Below are 19,163 nucleotides of genomic sequence, written 5' to 3' on the forward strand. Positions count from 1 at the left end.
TGGAGGGCCCAAGAGGAGCAGAGGTCTGAGAACCATGGAGTAACTGCTCTCCTGGCCTCCCCAATTCTGGTCTTAAGGGGAAAGATTTCAGCATGAACTGTAAGAGTTTTGAAATTTCAAGCTTCAGTGGTCTGGGCCTCCCCAACCCAACCTTATCAACTTTTCTGTGGATGTGGAGCCTCTTTCCAAAGAATTGTGCAAGTGAAAGCCTACTGTGTGAAGGCACTTAATAGTTCATGATCAATGTAGACTGTCATAACTTGGTCCCCTCTTATGGGCACTAACCTGAACACGCTGCTACACTGCTCTGCACGTGCTGGCCATGACGGCATGGAGGATCCACTCCTATCTCTTTCCAGGAATTGAATCTGAATCTCCAGCCATGTGGTGTTTTTTCTGTCTCTCCTTTTTCCACTCCCCAGCCAAGGTATTTGTCTTCAAGGGTGTCAAATCCAGAAACAGCTTGGGTTCTCCAGATAATACTCAAAAGGCGAGCTTTAGGAACAGCCAAGAACACAAACTAAACCTTGTTAGCCTGAATGAGATCTGCTAGTTCTAAGGTTTGGCTGCTCTGCCATTCAGAAACTTAGTAAGCGAAGCCTTCGGCATAGGGGAGACTGCTGAAGGGATCCACGTCCAGGAGGTAAGCAGGGTTGTCTTCGAAGTGAGTCAGTGACAAGGTGTCCTCCTCAATGAGGGGGCATTCTGACTCTGCCTTCAGGAATAGGCGCTGATTGTCCGGGAGGGCCATGGAGAAAAATGCATCCGGGTCACAGACAAATTTGTAGCCACTTTCTTCATGATATCCTTTTCATAGTAGTAGCAGAGAGAATGGCTCAACTTGTCATAGTTCATGGCTGGCCGATTCTTCTGAATACCATAACGCCGAGCAATTCCTTCTGGTTCTTAAACTCCATGCCTTGGCCAGTCCAGGCGATGAAGTGGGCATTGGCTGGGTCATCCAGAAGGGTGACGAGGAACTGGCACAGTTGCAGAGAGCCTCCGCTCTCATAAGGGGTGCCCCTCTTGATACATGGTGGGCTCCTTCTTGACTTTGCCTTCTAATCTTTCTGGCACCACGCACGTGTCATCAAAATATAGCCTGGAGTCCTTTTCATATGGGAATCCTAGGTTGCTGGAGAAATACCTGTTTCTCATGTAGGGTGACTGGCAATTAGGCACTTTTGAGTCAACACAGTAATCTCGGAGCTCCTGCTTGATTCCCATGGGTGACTGAAACCCAAGTGCTGGGGGACTAGGCACCCCAGGGATCCCATGTTCATAGAGTGGTTCGTACTATTCCTGTTTCAATTCCTGAAGGGGTGGAGGAGCTGCAGGGGACTACAAGGGGCTCTGATATCTGCAGGTGGGATCTGGGACAATTGTCTCCAGGAATTCGTGACTGAGGAGGGAAAGGGCTCAGGCAGTTGTCACTGAAATCTCTGTTGTGATGGATATTGACTTTCAAGGCATCACCTTTGGCATTTGCAGGGCCTGATGTGGTAGCCAGGAGACCGCAAATGTTGCTGTGATCCAGGTTCTGGAAGTGAATGAGGGGTTGGGACAGGACTCACCTCTTGAACTGGGCCGGCTCAAGGGGCAAGAGCTGAGGTGAGCAGAGTTGCCTGAAGTGAGGGAAATAGAGAATTCTGAGAGTTCTCTATTGCTGGGTGACAAGGGAGTGGTGGGCCGATTAATGGCTTGAACCCAGAGAGAGGCATCCTATCATAGGCACAATAGTTGTAGAGGCACTTTTCTTCATACTTAACACCTGCTCATGGCTACAGTACTACAACTAGGGGAGGGTTATACAGCTCCAGTTTGATCTTTGTGGGAGGTGAAACACGAAGCATCACTGTGATCCTAGCTTTTTCTGAGAAAGCAGTTAACAGACTGAGGATCCGGGACACACTGCTCATCATCAGGAACTTGAGATTCAGTTAACCAAGCCTCTTAAAGCTGCCTAAGATCCTGAAAAGCTCTTCAGAATTGTGAGCCATATCTGTGTCCACAAACTTTCTCTTTCTGTCAATCACAGGTCGCCCTAGATAGTCCTTGGATAGAGATTTCCGTAGGACCATAAAAGGAACTTGCTGATCACAAAACCCATCCATTGTGCTTCCAAAGTCTCTGATATGTCTTTGAAAGGTTTCAGCATTGAGTAGTTTCTCTGCTCTCTGGCCGCTCCTCCTGCCTGCCTCCAGACTCTGCCAAATTGTGCAATTTTTTGAGACAAAAAGAAATATATTCTAAAAGTAACTTTTTCAAGTGATACATTTATTATAGCCAAACTCAATGGGATTGATTTCATCAGTGTTTGAAGAGACATGTGGTAGTAGTATACACCAAAAAATAGGAGAAAATATAACATGGAAAATTTATTTACTGTTTAAGTGTGATTGTCTCTCTTTAAAATATCTTTATGATGTCTCAGTAGAGAACAGACAGAGCAAATTTTGCCACCATTATGAAACCATCCATACAACTTCTAACAGCAATGAAACAAAATGTTCTTCATTAAGAGCTTGGAGTGAGGTCCATAGGTTTTTAGGAATAAGTGTGAAATTGTGATGAGTTTTGTAACTGAAAGAGAAAATCTGGCTGTGCTCAAAATTATACTCCTTCAATTTAAATACAAAAGCCATACAAAGGAGAAATGAAAAGAAATACAAAAGCTACGTGGAATTAGTGCTTCAGACAATATTTTCCAAGTGAAGAGGTATTTGCACTTGAGTTTAAGTTATGGGATCCCAGCGTTGTTGATCGTGTAGTATTGTGAAGAGAAGCATAAGGGTTATATTTGCTATTGAGTCATCAAAAGTCCTCCTGTATTATACTGCATGGTCTACCACTAAAACTATTTCATGCTTTTATAAAATGTCTTCTCATTTTATGCTTATAATTTTTATTATTTCTACACTCAAGGAATGCATTCTTATGCTTTTATAAATCAATCACATTTCAATATACTAAACACTATATTTCCAGCTTTGAAATTGCTCTTTTATCAAGTTTCTATATATCCTAACACAAAAGATTAAGTGCATACTATTCGTATATTTGCCTTGTTTAATAACTATTTTTAAGAAAGGCATTACTTTGTAAACTTTTCCATACAAGGCAATAGGAAGCATTTAGCAGATGAGATTAGGGCCCAGCAAATTAGCTTCTTGAAAAGGGAACCTTCCACCAATTCTGAATACCTGAACTTGATATGAGGACATTCATGGTAGAAGACCTACTGCTGCAAGTTTTCTTATAACCTCAACACACACACACACACACACACACACACACACACACACACACACACACACATTAAAATATACAAGGATAAGGATTAAATGCAATATAAACAATGTACCATTGAGTTATGACTTATTCTAGTTTGCTTTCTTACGCTGTCACAAAACACTGAAGGAACACATCTTGGAGAAAAGAGGAATTTATTTGACTTATACTTCACAATCATCCTCCATCAAGGAAGAAAGCAGGGCAGAAAATTACCACAGGAAGCTGGAGGCAGGAGCTATGGCAAAGATGATGACTAAACAGGAAATATAGGCTCTTCCTCCCTGGCTTGTTCAGCCTGCTTTCTTATACACATCTAGCATTTACAATTGTAAAGGTGTTTGTCTTTTTGCATCTGGGTTGGTTGCCTTTATCAGAATGATTATTCCTATTTTTCCATCTATTTACCTGCACATTTCATAATTTTATTATTTTTACTCAAAGAATTTTACACAATATATTTTCATCATGTTTCCCTTCTGACAACTGCTCCCAGAGTCTCCCACTTCCTGCCCACCTAATTTTATGGTCATTTTTCCTCTCTCTAAAACAGAAACAAAAGCAATAAGATATAAACCACATATACAAAACAAAATGGAACAAAAACTTCATAATACAAAAACCTTGGGTTCATTTTGTGTAGATCAATTCTATTGTGTACATGTACCATATTGTCTTAGCTCTATCACAAAAATGTTCATGTGTTATCTCTTTCACTTTCATAAAGTGCAGTGTTAGATATTTTTTTCCACCTCTTAGGAATCAGATAGATAGATGGAGGATGCATGTGAGCTCTACAAAGTAGAGTTTTATTTACCCTGGTGCTGATCTTTTCACATCTGCTGAAAACAACCAAAAATGCCAGAAATATGATATCAGATGAGGCCCCTGATAGAGCACCTTTCCTCAGGGTGATTTCGTGGTAGGTTGACTATATTAGACTATGGTTTTTCATGGAAATACCAGCATTTTGTCTTCACTGGAGTAAACATTTATCCTAAGTATGAAATTCCTTAGTACATGTAATGCAAGTGCTTCTATGATTATCATGAACTTAAAGTACCACTGTTTTGGTATTTAACCCATTGTCTATGACCAACAAACGAACTACACAGCTAAAGAAGTGGGCGAAGGGGTTCTTGCTCATGGAATTAACTGATCTTAGCATGTTCCTCATTCTGATGTTCTATAAAATGATGGACTGATATTCTTAAAAATAATATTTTTATTAATTGATTGAGAATTTTATACAATGCATTGTAATTATATTCATGCACCATCCCCTAACTACCCCAAGCTCTATTTGTACTTCTTTACTCATTCTACTTCCTGTGCAGTTTTAAGAATCCCATTAATCCCAATTTGTACTGCCCCGTTTCTTTTGGTGCAGGACTAACCTTTGGAAAGTTTACACGTTAACAGTGTTCATATTCTTAAAGAAATATTAGTAACTCTCTCCCAACATGTATTACTCACTGAAAGATTTTCAGTAATGATGGGGCTCTCTGCCAACTTCCTCATGTTTGGATTTTTTCTGGTTTGAGCTTGCATGGGTCTTGTGCATGTTGCCAAGCTACTTAGAATTTGTATACGTAACTGCCCTCTTGTATTTAAAACACATGGTTTTCTTGTAGTCATGCAGCTCCTCTCATTATTTTAATCACTCTGTTTCCTCTTTCTCAGTGATCACTGAGGCTATTAAAGGCATAGAGTAGTGTGGTGGTTTCTATATGCTGGCTCATAGAAAGTAGCATTGTTGGGACATGTGGCCTTGCCACTGTGGGGATGGGCTTTGAGACTCTCCTCCTATTCACGTGGGAGCAAGTCTTTTTCTGTTTGCTTTGGAAACAAGATGTAGAACTCTCAACTTCTTCAGCACCCTACCTACCAGAATGCTGCCTTATTTTTTGATGTGATGATAATGTGTAGATTGTTCTGAAGCTGTTTGTATTTTAACATTAATTTCCCAAGAATGGCTGCCTAGTAATGTACTCATGAGTTGACTTCATCTGAACCTTCCCATGTTATTTAGTAAAATAAAGGAAAGCCAGTGACTGGGAGGAGAAAAGGAGGTGGAGAAGGAAGGTCAGAGGTCAGAGGTCAGGAGAGGACTGAGAGGGAAGTTCCAAGATGGAGATCAAGAAGAATGAATTGGATCCAGGTGGGCTTTATTGGCACTAAATAGCTATGAACATTTAAAGATTTTGTAGGTCTTATATCTCATATAGAAAGGCAGTTTGTATCTTTGTCTAGTTGGTGTAATCTTATTGTGTAGAGGGTTTGTGGATTGAGAGTTTGATATATAAACATTTATGAAAAGCTATCAGGCAATAGAGTTGTATTTGTGTTGTGGTTTGGGGTAAAGAGACACCCAGGAATAGAGGCAGTAAACTAGCAGAGTAAGACTGCCAAGAAAAGAGAGTCATGCAGACGGAGTAAAATCATGGTGGTGGCTCGGAAAGAGCAACAGAGGAGTGTAGGGCTCTGTACTAGAATCAGGCACATGGAGTGAGACTGTGGAGGTGATAAAGAGATAAGCCATCTTATTTTTTAATATTTGCTGCAACAATAATGGACTGAATTCTGAACCTGTAAGATAGCCCCAATTAAATATTGTCCTTTATGTAGAAAGCCGTTTGTGCTGCACCCAAACATGGCGCCGGCTTCCCGCCAAGAACTCAGCAAACAGAGCAGTTGCCCAGCCAAGAGACTTAATGCGCATGCACCACATAAGTCACAGCCCACTTTTGGGGCACGTGATTGAGCTACAGAAGGATGCACCAATCAGGTAGCAACACAAGTCTTTTAGGCATATATAGTAGTGCATTTTCTCCCCCACGTGGGGAGAAGAGGAAGACAGTGGAGATTGCGGGAGACCCCACGTGGAGGGATGGCAGAGAGGTACCACGTGGAGAGAGACTCGGTAAAAGAGATTGCGGGAGGTCCCGCATGGACAGAGACTGGACAGAGAGATCGCTCGTGGGGGACTGCGCGTGAGAGGTCGCCTAGACAGGAGAACTCGGTAGGGAGTTCCTGGCTCAGAGAGAAGTTTTCTGCTCAATAAGCCCCCTGCTCAGAGTGCTGTTCAATAAAGGTTATCCACAGAAGAATCTGTTTGTTGCACGCCTGTTCCTAGCGGCGGGAAGCGTGGGCGTGTGACAACTGGTGCCGAAATCCCGGGAGTGCCGAGGGGAACCTTCAGACCGCTGAACTATATTCGGAACTGCGGAAGAAGTTTAGAGGTAAGTTCTGAGAGACATGTCACTCTTTAGTTTTTACAGGGTGCCAAAAGAACATGCCAAAAACTTAGGCATGTCTCTTCTTGGATTTTCTCCGGCAGTAGAAGGAGTATTGCTTGCATTTGTGGTAATTGTTATAACATTACTGTTGTGTAAGTTATCTAGATGGGAAGTTAGCAGGCAGCACCTAGAGAGTGGGTCAGAAACAAAACATGATAAAGAAAAGGACAAGGAAGATAGTCTCCGAGAGACATGTTCAAAACAAGTCAGAAACGGAGAGATGCCAGAAAGAATTAAAGGAGTTAGTCTCCGAAAGACATGTTCAAAACATGTCAGAATTGGAGAGGTACAGGTGGAAGAACCGCCTGGAAAAGAGAGGACTGCGCCAGAGTCCAATACATTGTATCTGTTAAAGGAACGGAGGGCCGCAGAGCTGGCTGAAAGAGGATCACAAACCGAATTTCAATTTGAGGAAATTTTAGAAAAACAAGAGACAAAAGAATTTGGGGCAGAGCAGTCTCAGGGGAAACAAAAGACTTTAGCAAAAAAAAAAAAAAAAAAAAAAAAAAAAAGACTTTAGAAAAAAAACTCTGCTTTTTCACCTCATGCAGAGAGGAAGTGTGAATTTTCCTTTTGTCCGCCAGAGACATTCCATGCCCTCAGACAAATGTTTCTGGTGTTTGAGGAGAATAACATACGCAGTTATCAGCCTCTAGAACATAAACAAGTCAAAGAGTTGGCAGAGGCAATCAGAATTTATAGAGTCACTGCTAATTTTACTATGTCGTTAATTGAAAGATTAAGCTCTATAGCCATGACACCTGCTGATTGGCAGTTTGTTACTAAAGCTTGTCTCCCAAGTATGGGACAATACATTGAATGGAAAGCCTTGTGGCAGGATGCTTGTCAGGTCCAGGCTCAAGCCAATGCAGCCACAGGACAGCCAGCTTGGGATTTTGATATGTTATCTGGACAGGGGCAGTGGGCGGAAAACCAAACCGCCTATCCCGTAGAAGTCTATGGCCAAATAACACTTTGTGCTGTAAAGGCATGGAAAGCGCTCACTAATAAGGGAGAAGTGTCAGAAAATCTAACAAAAATTATTCAGAGTCCAAGTAAACCTTTTTCAGATTTTGTGGCCAAAATGATAGAGACAGCTAGAAAAAATATTTGGAGACCAAGAACAGGCTATGCCCTTAATAGAGCAACTAATTTTTGAGCAATGTACTAAAGAATGTCATAATGCCATCACCCCCTGCAAGGCTAAAAGATTACAAGCCTGGATTAAAGCCTGCAGAGAGATAGGAAGACCATTAACTAATGCAGGTTTGGCTGCCGCCATACAGCAGCTAGGTCCTTTTGAAAAAGGTGTCAATTGCTTTCAATGCGGAAAGCCTGGTCATATAAAGAGAGAAGGTAATAGAGTTTATAGAGTTACTGCTAATTATACAATAAACCTGGATAGGCTAATGCCACCTGGATTGCCTGTCGCTGGCCTATTTTCCAGCCAAAGGATAATTTGTTTATTCCAGCCCAACCTAAGTGGTCACATTTTTTGTATAAGAAAAAGAGATTCAGCCCTGCATCCTGGCCTGACTGTCAATCTCGGAGAGTACATTGGGCAGTTAAGGGCCTCTTTACCTTTTCTTCTAATATAAAAACTGTTTGTAATAATACCTTAGAGAATTGATCTGGTTCAAAAACGGATGGATATATTGTGGCAGGTTGCCCAGCTGGGCTGCCAATGAAAGTTCTCAGGATTATGTGTGACCACTATTCAGTATAAAAATTTTACTAAATCTGCAAATTGCTCTAAACCAATATTCAATACTTTGTACATGTGTCCATTGATACTTGCTCAGGAGTTATCTTTGCTTCTCCTTTATCAGGAGAAAAGGCTTCTCATGTTATTACTTATTGTCTTAAAGCGTGGAGTGCATGGGGCATTTCTAAAGTGTTAAAAACGGACAATTCTCCTGCATATACCTCAGCAAAATTCAAGCAATTTTGCCATCACATGGGAGTTTCACTCCTGACTGGATTGCCTTATAATCCTCAGGGCCAAGGCATCATTGAACATGCTCATCGAACCCTAAAGGTTTATTTAAACAAACAAAAATGGGGAATTAAAGAGGAACCCCCTACGCCTAAAATGGCCATTTCTACTATACTTCTTACTTTAAATTTTTAAAATTTGGACGCTCATGGCCATTCAGCTGCCGAGCGCCATGGACAATGGCCTGTGCCACCTAAAGAGCTAGTGAAATGGAAAGATGTCCTCACTGGTAATTGGAAAGGCCCAGATCCTATTTTAATACGATCCAGGGGAGCTATTTGTGTTTTTCCAAAGGAAGAAAAAAGCCTGATTTGGATCCCAGAATGTCTAACACATCGAGTACTACCCGGTGTTTCCAAAACCAATTCCAGTGGAACATGATGCTACAGTCTTCCCTAAGTTTTTCACCGCCAATATCAACTTGGGTGGGGGTGAGACTCTTTGGAACAATCCTTTGCTGTGGACTTGCATTGCTTCTCTGGCTGGCTTGTAAGCTCAAGGCCCAAACAAAAAGAGACAAGGTGGTTATTGCCCAAGCGCTTGTCGCTCTAGAACATGGAGCATCAGCCAATATCTGGTTGTCTATGCTTAAGCAGTAGGTCACCGGCCAGACAGCTCTTGCACTCCTAGAACTTAGGTTCATTGCACAGGATTAGAGTGTCTGGTTTGAGCAGCCCATGAGGGATGCCGAGCAAAGCATCGCACTGAGAGCCCCTTGTCTCGGGGTATCTCTGGGAGGTATGTCATTTTGCATGAGGGTTCCCTGCCCCAGTGTCCCTCCCTCAGAAAAACAGCAGAGTGACAGGTCAAGAGTACTACGGGCTACAAAAAGTCTAGCGGTTACTCCTGTACATGGTCTTTATACACCTTAATGAGAATTTGACTTCTATCTCTGCCCTCTTAATATGGGTGTCCTACTTTGCTTAAAAAATAAAAGATAGGGGGAGATGTGGGGTGCTGCCTGCACATTCTCCATTACAAGATGGCGCTGACATCCGGCTGGAGTTAGCAGTAAACAAGTCATGTGTGCACGTGCTGGGTAACTTTCCACTCCTTGAGCTCTGCCTCTCCCGTGGCGTCATAGGGCCTAATGAGTTTCAACCTTCAGGGGGCTCCACGTCCAAGGTGAGGACAGATTCCTATGTAAGGGGATGGGCTAGATAGTTTGGGGTGATGACAGCCCTGCTCCTGATGCTTTGGAACCAGAGAGTCAGAGGAGAGGCGATTCTGTTGGTGTTTCCAAAACTGATGCCCTTTTGCCTTAATGTATAACTATTTTTTTGTTTGTTTTTCACCATTATAACCTTTGATGTACTCTACTTGCCCTTAGGCACAGAGATAGCAGGGTTATGGGGATTAGAACTCTTGCCTTATCAAGTAATTTTGGCATGCTTTTGTGCAGAGAGACTGTGTTTCTGCTCTGGATGGTGTGCAAACTCCGTACTCAACAATAACGTGACAAAGTGGTCATAGCACAAGCTCTTGCTGCACTCGTAATGGGCACCTCTCCCTCTGTTTGGCTTAAAGGTCCAACAAGAGCCTGATGGTTGATCGGCCATGTTTTTATTTAAGAAAGTAGGGGGAGATGTAGGGAGCCGTTTGTGCTGCACCCAAACATGGCGCCGGCTTCCCGCCAAGAACTCAGCAAACAGAGCAGTTGCCCAGCCAAGAGACTTAATGCGCATGCACCACATAAGTCACAGCCCACTCTTGGGGCATGTGATTGAGCTACAGAAGGATGCACCAATCATGTAGCAACACAAGTCTCTTAGGCATATATAGTAGTGCATTTTCTCCCCCACGTGGGGAGAAGAGGAAGACAGTGGAGATTGCGGGAGACCCCACGTGGAGGGATGGCAGAGAGGTACCACGTGGAGAGAGACTTGGTAAAAGAGATTGCGGGAGGTCCCGCATGGACAGAGACTGGACAGAGAGATCACTCGTGGGGGACTGCGCATGAGAGGTCGCCTAGACAGTAGAACTCGGTAGGGAGTTCCTGGCTCAGAGAGAAGTTTCCTGCTCAATAAGCCCCCTGCTCAAAGTGCTGTTCAATAAAGGTTATCCGCAGAAGAATCTGTTTGTTGCACGCCTGTTCCTAGCGGCAGAAAGTGTGGGCACGTGACACCTTTATAATTGTTGCCTGGGTCATGATATCTCTTCACAGCAATGAAACCCTAACTAATAAAAATGCCAATCAAGTATCAATAGCCTCTGTGACTGGGACACATTTTACTGAAGAGTCTCTGAATCAATACCTAACTTGTAGCACATTTTTCTCCTATGGACAGTATTCACAGATACACAATTCAATAGTTATAACTCCAATGATACCATGAATTTTCACCTTTAATGATATACTAGCAGAATTTTGGCTTTCTGTTTTCACAACCATATACCCTAAAAGTATGGATCTCATAGAAAAATGTACTTCTTCCATGAGGCATAAATATTCCATTGAAGTAGAAAATGAGACTTCTCCTGGCCACTTCAAACTCCTGATGCTCTTAAATCCACAAGCTAAAAAAATAATTACAATGTTATCAGGAATCATTTAGATAAACTACTGGGGGAAATTGTACTGCTTCACAATTGAGGCTAAAGAGGTAATGTATAGAATTCAGGAGAGTAAGGATCCTCTTGGTGTTATCAGGCTCTATAATGAAGTTTAGTGGGAAATATGACTTAATTTCAACAAGGTGATAATGGCCAAGACATTTGAAAAACAAAAGTATGGGTCAACCCTCCACATATTGAACCAAAGTCTGTGAGGTATTTGCTTAGGGTAGAGAAAATATAGAACTAATAGTAAAAGATATAATTATAAATAACATTTAAGTTCATATGACCAGTTGCAGACCTGAGGATTGAAATTGGGATGACGTTCTCTCCTATTGTATTTTACATATATATGAATCATATATTTGTATGTTCTTTATTTGCTATGTAATATAGCATCAATTAAGATAAAATACACAGTTGAGTGTTATTAATTTTTATTATCATATTTAAGTTATGGGATAGGAGAAGACTAAGAATTTCTCAAGAGACTTTGTCACCTATTTTGTAGGAAGATTAGTGCATGTGTCTCTGTACATGGAATAGCTAGATCATGTTAGCCAAAACTAGGCTTTGTTATTTCCTTCACTTATAAACTAGTATTATCTAAGTAGATATGACTAGATATCAGGTTGAAAAGGGACAGACTTATGATGGTTATTCTTGGTTGTCAACTTTATTGAATTTTGGGTCACCTAAGAGACACGTTCCTGGATGCACCTATAAGGGTATTTCCTGATAGTATTAACTAGGAGGAAAAGAATACCCTTCCATGGGTAGGCAGTATTTTTTCTTAGATATAAAGAGTATTAAGGGATATAAAGAGTATTAAGGGAAAGGCAGTGTGCTGCTTTCTATTGTCTGTCTTTACTGCTCGCAGCTGTGTGCCCTCACTGTTGTTCTCCATATAAACCCCTCCCAATATGAACTGAAGAACAGTGACCCTTCAACAAACCCCAGGCTTCAAACACTAGATGGTGATTGCTTAAATCATCCAGCCTTCTGACTAAGCAGCTACTGGGTTCCCTACCTTACCACTTGCCAGCCACGGATAAAGTTTCCAGTTTATACTGTATAAAGCCCTCTGGTAATATGTATTCATTCTATTGATTTTGGTCCCTTTAAAAATCATAACTAATAGAGAATATAATAAATAAAGGTCAAGTATATGTTTTTAATTGTTTGAAACTGTAATATAATAAATACCACTTCCCTTTCCATCCACCAATTCTTCTTTTTTTTTTTCTTTTTTTTTTTTTGTTTTTTAACGACTTTATTTTGCAAAACAAAGATAAATGTACAGATTTTAAACATTTTTTGCTTAAAATTATACATTTTTGTCAGTACTGTTTTTTCATACATTAAAATAAATTTTGCATAAAACCATGTGAATATATTTTTTAGTCAGTACTTGATTTTTTTCAAGGGCTTGACAGTATGCATTGAAAACCTACTAGTTACAATAAGCATAAAGTACATGTAAAACAAAACGCAACATGGAAATAGTCAAAGTCTTCTTGTTTTGTGAATATATGTACATTTTTTGTTTTCTTTATTTCTTGTACTTCATACAGTCTGTGAGTTGTTTCTGGGGAAGTGCAAGCCTCTGGGGTTAGCATCCCACTATCAGTGACTGCATATTATGTCTGTACTTTTGTGACTGGGTTATCTCACTCAGGATGATCTTCTCTAGATGCAGCCATTTTCTTAAGAATTTGGTTAAGTCATTGTTTCTGGTGGCTGAGTAGTATTCCATTGTGTATATGTACCACAATTTTTGTTTCCATTCGTCTTCTGAAGGACATCTGGGATCATTCCAGCTTCTGGCTATTATAAATAGAGCCGCTATGAACATTGTGGTGCATATATCTTTGTTGTGTGTTAAAGTGTCTCTGGGGTATATGCCCAGAAGTGGAATAGCTGGGTCTTAGGTAGTACTATATCCAATTTTCTGAGGTATAGCCAGACAGATTTCCAGAGTGGTTGTATTAGCTTGCAACCCCACCAACAGTGGAGAAGTGTTCCTCTTTCTCTGCAGCCTCGCCAGCATCTGCTGTCATCTGAGTTTTGGATCTTGGTCAATATGACTGGTGTGAGGTGGAAACTTAGGGCTGTTTTGATATGCATTTCCCTGATGGCTAAGGATGTCGAGCACATCATCAGATGTTTCTTGGCCATTCGGTGTTCCTCAACTGAAAATGATTTGTTTAGCTCTGTACCCCATTTTTTAATAGGGTTATTTGATTCTCTGGTGTCAAGCTTTTTGAGTTCCTTGTACACCTTGGATATTAGGCCTCTATCTGATGTGGTGTTTGTAAAGATCTTTTCCCATTCTGTTGGTTGCCATTTTGTTTTCTTGACGATGTCCTTAGCCTTACAGAAACTTTGCAATCTCATTAAGTCCCATTTGTTAATCTTTGACCTTAGTGCTTGAGCCATTGGTGTTTTGTTCAGGAAATTTTCTCCTGTGCCTATGTGTTCTAAGGTTTTCCCTACTTTCTCATCTAATAGTTTCAGTGTATCTGGTTTAATGTGGAGATTTTTAATCCACTTACACTTGAGCTTTGTACAAGGAGATAAGAACAGGTCTATTTTCATTCTTTTGCATGTTGAGTGCCAGTTGGACCAGCACCATTTGTTGAATAGGCTGTCCTTTTTCCATTGAATGTTTACTGCTCCTTTGTCAAAAATCAGGTGACCATATACATGAGGGCTCATTTCTGGATCTTCTATTCTATTCCACTGAACCACATGCCCATTTCTGTACCAGTACCATGCAGTTTTCAGCAAAATTGCCTTGTAATATAGCCTTAGGTCAGGGATAGTGATTCCCACAGATGTTTTTTTGTTGTTGAGGATGGATTTCGCTATTCTAGGTCTTTTGTTATTCCATATGAAATTGCACATTGATCTTTCCAATTCCATGAAGAACTGGGATAAAATTTTGATGGGGAATGCATTGAATCTGTAGATTGCTTTTGGTAGGATGGCCATTTTTAAGATGTTGATCTTTCCAATCCATGAGCATGGGAGATCTTTCCATTTTCTGAGATCTTCCTCAATTTCTTTCTTTAGAGGTTTGAAGTTCTTGTCATACAGGTCCTTCACTTGCTTAGTTAGAGTCACACCAAGGTATTTCATAGTTTTTGTAACGATTGTGAAGGGTACCTTTTCCCTAATTTCTTTCTCCACATGTTTGTCCTTTGAGTATAGGAAGGCTACTGATTTGTTTGAGTTAATTTTGTATCCGGCCACTTTGCTAAACTTGTTTATCAGCTGTAGGAGTTCTCTGGTGGAATTTTTGGGGTCACTCAAGTACACTATCATATCATCGGAAAAGAGTGATGTTTTTATCTCCTCCTTTCCGATTTGTATCCCCTTGATCTCTATTTGTTTTCTAATTGCTCCAGCCAGGACTTCCAGTACTATGTTGAATAGGTAGGGGGAGAGTGGGCAGCCTTGTCGAGTCCCTGATTTAAGTGGGATTGCTTCAAGTTTCTCGCCATTAAGTTTGATGTTGGCTGTTGGTTTGCTTTATATTGCTTTTATTATGTTTAAATATGGGCCTTGGATTCCTGTTCTTTCCAGGACTTTTAGCATGAAGAAGGGTTGGATTTTATAGAATGCTTTCTCAGCGTCTAGTGAGATGACCATGTGATTTTGGTCTTTAAGTTTGTTTATATGGTGGATTACATTGATGGATTTCCTTATGTTAAACCATCCCTGCATCCCAGGGATGAAGCCTACTTGGTCATGATGAATGATGGTTTTGATGTGTTCTTGGATTCGGTTAGCAAGGACTTTGTTGAGTATTTTTGCATCAATGTTCATAAGTGAGATTGGTCTAAAGTTCTCTTTCCTTGTAGGGTCTTTGTGTGGTTTAGGTACGAGGGTTATTTTAGCCTCAAAAAAATGAGTTGGGTAATATTCCATCTGATTCTATCTTTTGGAATAGTTTGGCGAATATTGGGGTTATATCCCCAATAAATGTCTGATAAAATTCTGCACTGAACCCATCTGGACCTGGGCTTTTTTTGGTTGGGAGGCTCTTGATGACTTCTTCTATTTCTTTAGGTGTTATAGGGTTATTTAGATGGTTTACTTGGTCCTGGTTAAACTTTGTGACCTTGTATCTGTCTAGGAATTCGTCCATTTCCTCCAGATTTTCCAATTTTGTGGAGTATAAGTTTTTGTAGTAGGATCTGATGATTTCTTGAATATCCTTAGTTTCAGTTGTTATGTCACCACTTTCCTTTCTGATTTTGTTAATTTGGATACTCTCTCTTTGCCCTTTAGTTAGTCTGGCTAGGGGTTTATCAATCTTGTTGATTTTCTCAAAAAACCAACTCTTTGTTTTGTTGATTTTTTCAATGGTTCTTTTTGTTTCTATTTGGTCTATTTCTGCCCTAATTTTGATTATTTCTTGCCATCTACTCTTTTTGGGTATATCTGCTTCATTTGTTCTAGGGCTTTTAGCTGTGCTGTCAGGTTGCTGATGTGAGCTCTCTCCAGTTTCTTTATGGAAGCACTTAGGGCTATGAGTTTTCCTCTCAATACTGCTTTCATTGCATCCTATAGGTTTGGTATGTTGTGTTTTCATTTTCGTTGAATTCTAGAAAATCCTTAATTTCTTTCTTTATTTCTTCTTTGACCCTACTATCTTTTAACAGAGCGTGGTTTTGTTTCCATGTGTATGTGGGATTTTTGTTGTCTTTGTTGTTGTTAAAGACCAGCTGTAGACCATGATGATCTGAGAGGATGCATGGAAGTATTTCAATCCTTTTATATCGACGAAGGCTCGTTCTGTGTCCAATTATGTGGTCAATTTTCGAGTAGGTGCCATGGGGTGGTGAGAAGAAGGTGTATTCTTTTACTTTAGGATAGTATGTTCTGTATATATCTATTAATTCTAATTGGTTCAAAGTCTCTGCTAGTTTTTCAGTGTCCTTGTTCAGTTTCTGTTTCCCTGATCTGTCCTTTGGTGAGAATGGGATATTAAAGTCTCCCACTATTATTGTGTGGGGTGAAATGTATTTTTTGAGCTTTAGTAGGGTTTCTTTTATGAATGTGGATGATTTTTTATTCGGAGCATATATGTTAAGGATTGAGAGTTCCTCCTGACAGATTTCCTTGGTAATGAGTAAAAAGTGTCCTTCCTTCTCTTTTTTGATAACTTTTGGTTGGAAATTTACTTTATTCGATATTAGAATAGCCACTCCAGCTTGCTTCTTGGAGCTGTTTGCTTGGAAGTTTTATTCCCACCCTTTTACTCTGAGATACTGTCTGTCTCTGTCTCTGAGATGAGTTTCCTGTATGCAGCAAAAGGCTGGATTTCGTTTATGTATCCAGTCTGATAGTCTATGTCTCTTTATTGGGGAGTTGAGACCATTTATGTTAATAGATATCAAGGAATAGTTGTTTCTGTTTCCTGCCATTGTTGCTTTTTTGGGTTGAGTTGTGTCTGTGTTTTTTTCTTCTTTTAGTTTTTTTTGTTTATGTGTTTTCTTGTTTTTACTAGGCTGTATTTTCCCTCATTCTATTTGGTTTTCTACCTATAATTCGTTGTAGTGCTGGGTTTGTTGTCAGATATTGTGTGAATTTTGATTTGTCTTGAAATATCTTCGTCTCTTCATCGATGGTGATTGATAGTTTTGCTGGGTATAGCAGCTTAGGCTGGCACTTGTGCTCTCTTAAGGAGTGCATGATGTCTGTCCAGGCTCTTCTAGCTTTCATAGTCTCTGTTGAGAAATCGGGTGTGAGTCTGACTGGTTTGCCTTTATATGTTACCTGACCTTTTTCCCTTACTTTTAGTATTTTTTCTTTGCTTTGGGCACTTGATGTTTTTACTATTATGTGTCGGGAGAAATTTCTTTTCTGGTCCAACCTATTTGGAGTTCTGAAGGCTTCTTTTATGCTCGTGGTCATCTCATTCTTGAGCGTAGGAAAGTTTTCTTCTATGATTTTGTTGAAGATATTTACTGTGCCTCTTAGTTGATACTCTTCTCCCTCTTCTATTCCTATTATTCTTAGGTTCAGTCTCCTCATTGTGTCTTGAATTTCCTGGACATTTTGGGTTAGGAGCTTTTTGTTTTTTGCATTTTCTCTGGCTGTTTTGTCTATGTTTGCAATATTGTCTTCTGCCCCCGAGATTCTCTCTTCGATCTCTTGTAATCTATTGGAAATGCTTGCTTCTGTGACTCCTGATTTTTTTTTTTTTTTTTTTTTTTTTTTTTTTTTTTTTGGTGTTCTGTGTCTAGGGTTATCTCTTATACCCTTTTCTTTATTGTGTCAATGTCTGTTTTAATTTCCCTCTTCTATTTCTTTATTTCTTTGGTTCTGTTTTCCTCTACTTCTTTGAGTTCTTTGAGTGTTTTTCTTGTTTCTTCTTTAAATGCTTCCGAGTCTTTTTGCTTTTCCTCCCTTTCTTGTTTAAATATCTCACAGCATCTTGAGGTATGATTTCAGGTCTGTGTCTTCTTTTTCTGGAGTGTTTGGAATTCCGATGTTTGCTGTTATGGGAGAGCTGGGTTCTGGTGTTGCTAGATTGTCTTGGTTTTCTTGGGATATACTCTTTCTCTTTCCTCTTGCCATTTTGTTTTCACTGATATGTTCTTGCCTTTCCCTTGTATCTGGTCTGTGTCCCTGGATCTCCACTGGTCCAGGTGTCTGATGGGCCGAGCCCTATTTTATGCCTCAGAGTCGTTGGGTGTGAGCAGAAGTCCCAATGTTCTGTATCTGGTTTCAGTTGTTCAGCCTTTACAAGCAGCCGTTCCGGGTAGCAGATGGACCAGGCTCTGCTCTGTGTCCTGATGTCGACTCCGGGTTGAAACAGAAGTTCTAATTTTCTGTTCCCAGTCACTGGATCATGCAAAGCAGGGCAGAGCAATGTAGGGGATGCACTTTCCGTGTGCACTCCGCAGAGATCTCTCTGCTCCCCGGGAGCCCAAGTCTCCCACCCACCAGTTGCTCAGCCTCTAAGAGCCACCTTTCCGGGTGGCAGATGGCCCAGGCTCCGCTCTGCGTCCTGTAGTCGCCTCTGGGTGGGAACAGAAGTTCTAATTTTCTGTTCCCAGTTGCTGGATCGGGCGAGGCAGGGCAGGGTGTGCACTTTCCGTGTGCACTCCCCAGAGATCTCTCTGCTTCCCTGCATCCTAGGTCTCCCACTCACCAATTGCTCAGCCTCTAAGAGCCGCCGTTCCAGGTGGCAGATGGCCCAGGCTCCGCTCTGCGTCCTGAAGTCGCCTCCAGGTGGGAACAGAAGTTCTAATTTTCTGTTCCCAGTTGCAGTTGCTCAGCCTCTAAGAGCCGCCGTTCCGGGTGGCAGAAGGCCCAGTCTCCACTCTGCGTCCTGAAGTTGCCTCCGGGTGGGAACAGAAGTTCTAATTTTCTGTTCCCAGTTGCTGGATCGGGTGAGGCAGGGCAGGGTGTGCACTTTCCGTGTGCACTTCGCAGAGATCTCTCTGCTCCCCTAAAGCCTAGGTCTCCCACTCACCAGTTGCTCAGCCTCTAAGAGCTGCCATTCCAGGTGGCAGATGGCCCAGGCTCCGCTCTGCGTCCTGAAGTCGCCTCCAGGTGGGAACAGAAGTTCTAATTTTCTGTTCCCAGCTGCAGTTGCTCAGCCTCTAAGAGCCGCCGTTCCGGGTGGCAGATGGCCCAGGCTCCGCTCTGAGTCCTGAAGTCGCCTCCGGATGGGGACAGAAGTTCTAATTTTCTGTTCCCAGTTGCTGGATCGGGCGAGGCAGGGCAGGGTGTGCACTTTCCGTGTGCACTTCGCAGAGATCTCTCTGCTCCCCTGCAGCCTAGGTCTCCCACTCACCTGTTGCTCAGCCTCTAAGAGCCGCCGTTCCAGGTGGCAGATGGCCCAGGCTCCGCTCTGCGTCCTGAAGTCCCCAGTTTTCTGATATCAATTCTAGTACTGTGGAATGAAACAATGTTTTGTATCCTCCTGAACACACTTTAACCCAAAAATAACCATTGTCTTATATTTTGAAATCCAGAACTCTGTTCTTTAGTTTGATCAA

At 41.3% G+C, this 19,163-nt stretch overlaps 1 pseudogene across 1 annotated transcript; it reads right to left on the bottom strand.

Moving 5' to 3' along the window:
• Positions 1-586: 586 nt before the first annotated feature.
• Positions 587-2,162, bottom strand: LOC308419416 (ETS translocation variant 5-like; annotated as a pseudogene). Its single transcript has one exon. The product of its transcript is annotated as an ETS translocation variant 5-like (transcript).
• Between the last annotated feature and the right edge of the window lie 17,001 nt (positions 2,163-19,163).

The sequence above is a fragment of the Micromys minutus genome, assembly GCF_963924665.1.
Source record: "Micromys minutus genome assembly, chromosome: 4".
Taxonomy (NCBI): domain Eukaryota; kingdom Metazoa; phylum Chordata; class Mammalia; order Rodentia; family Muridae; genus Micromys; species Micromys minutus.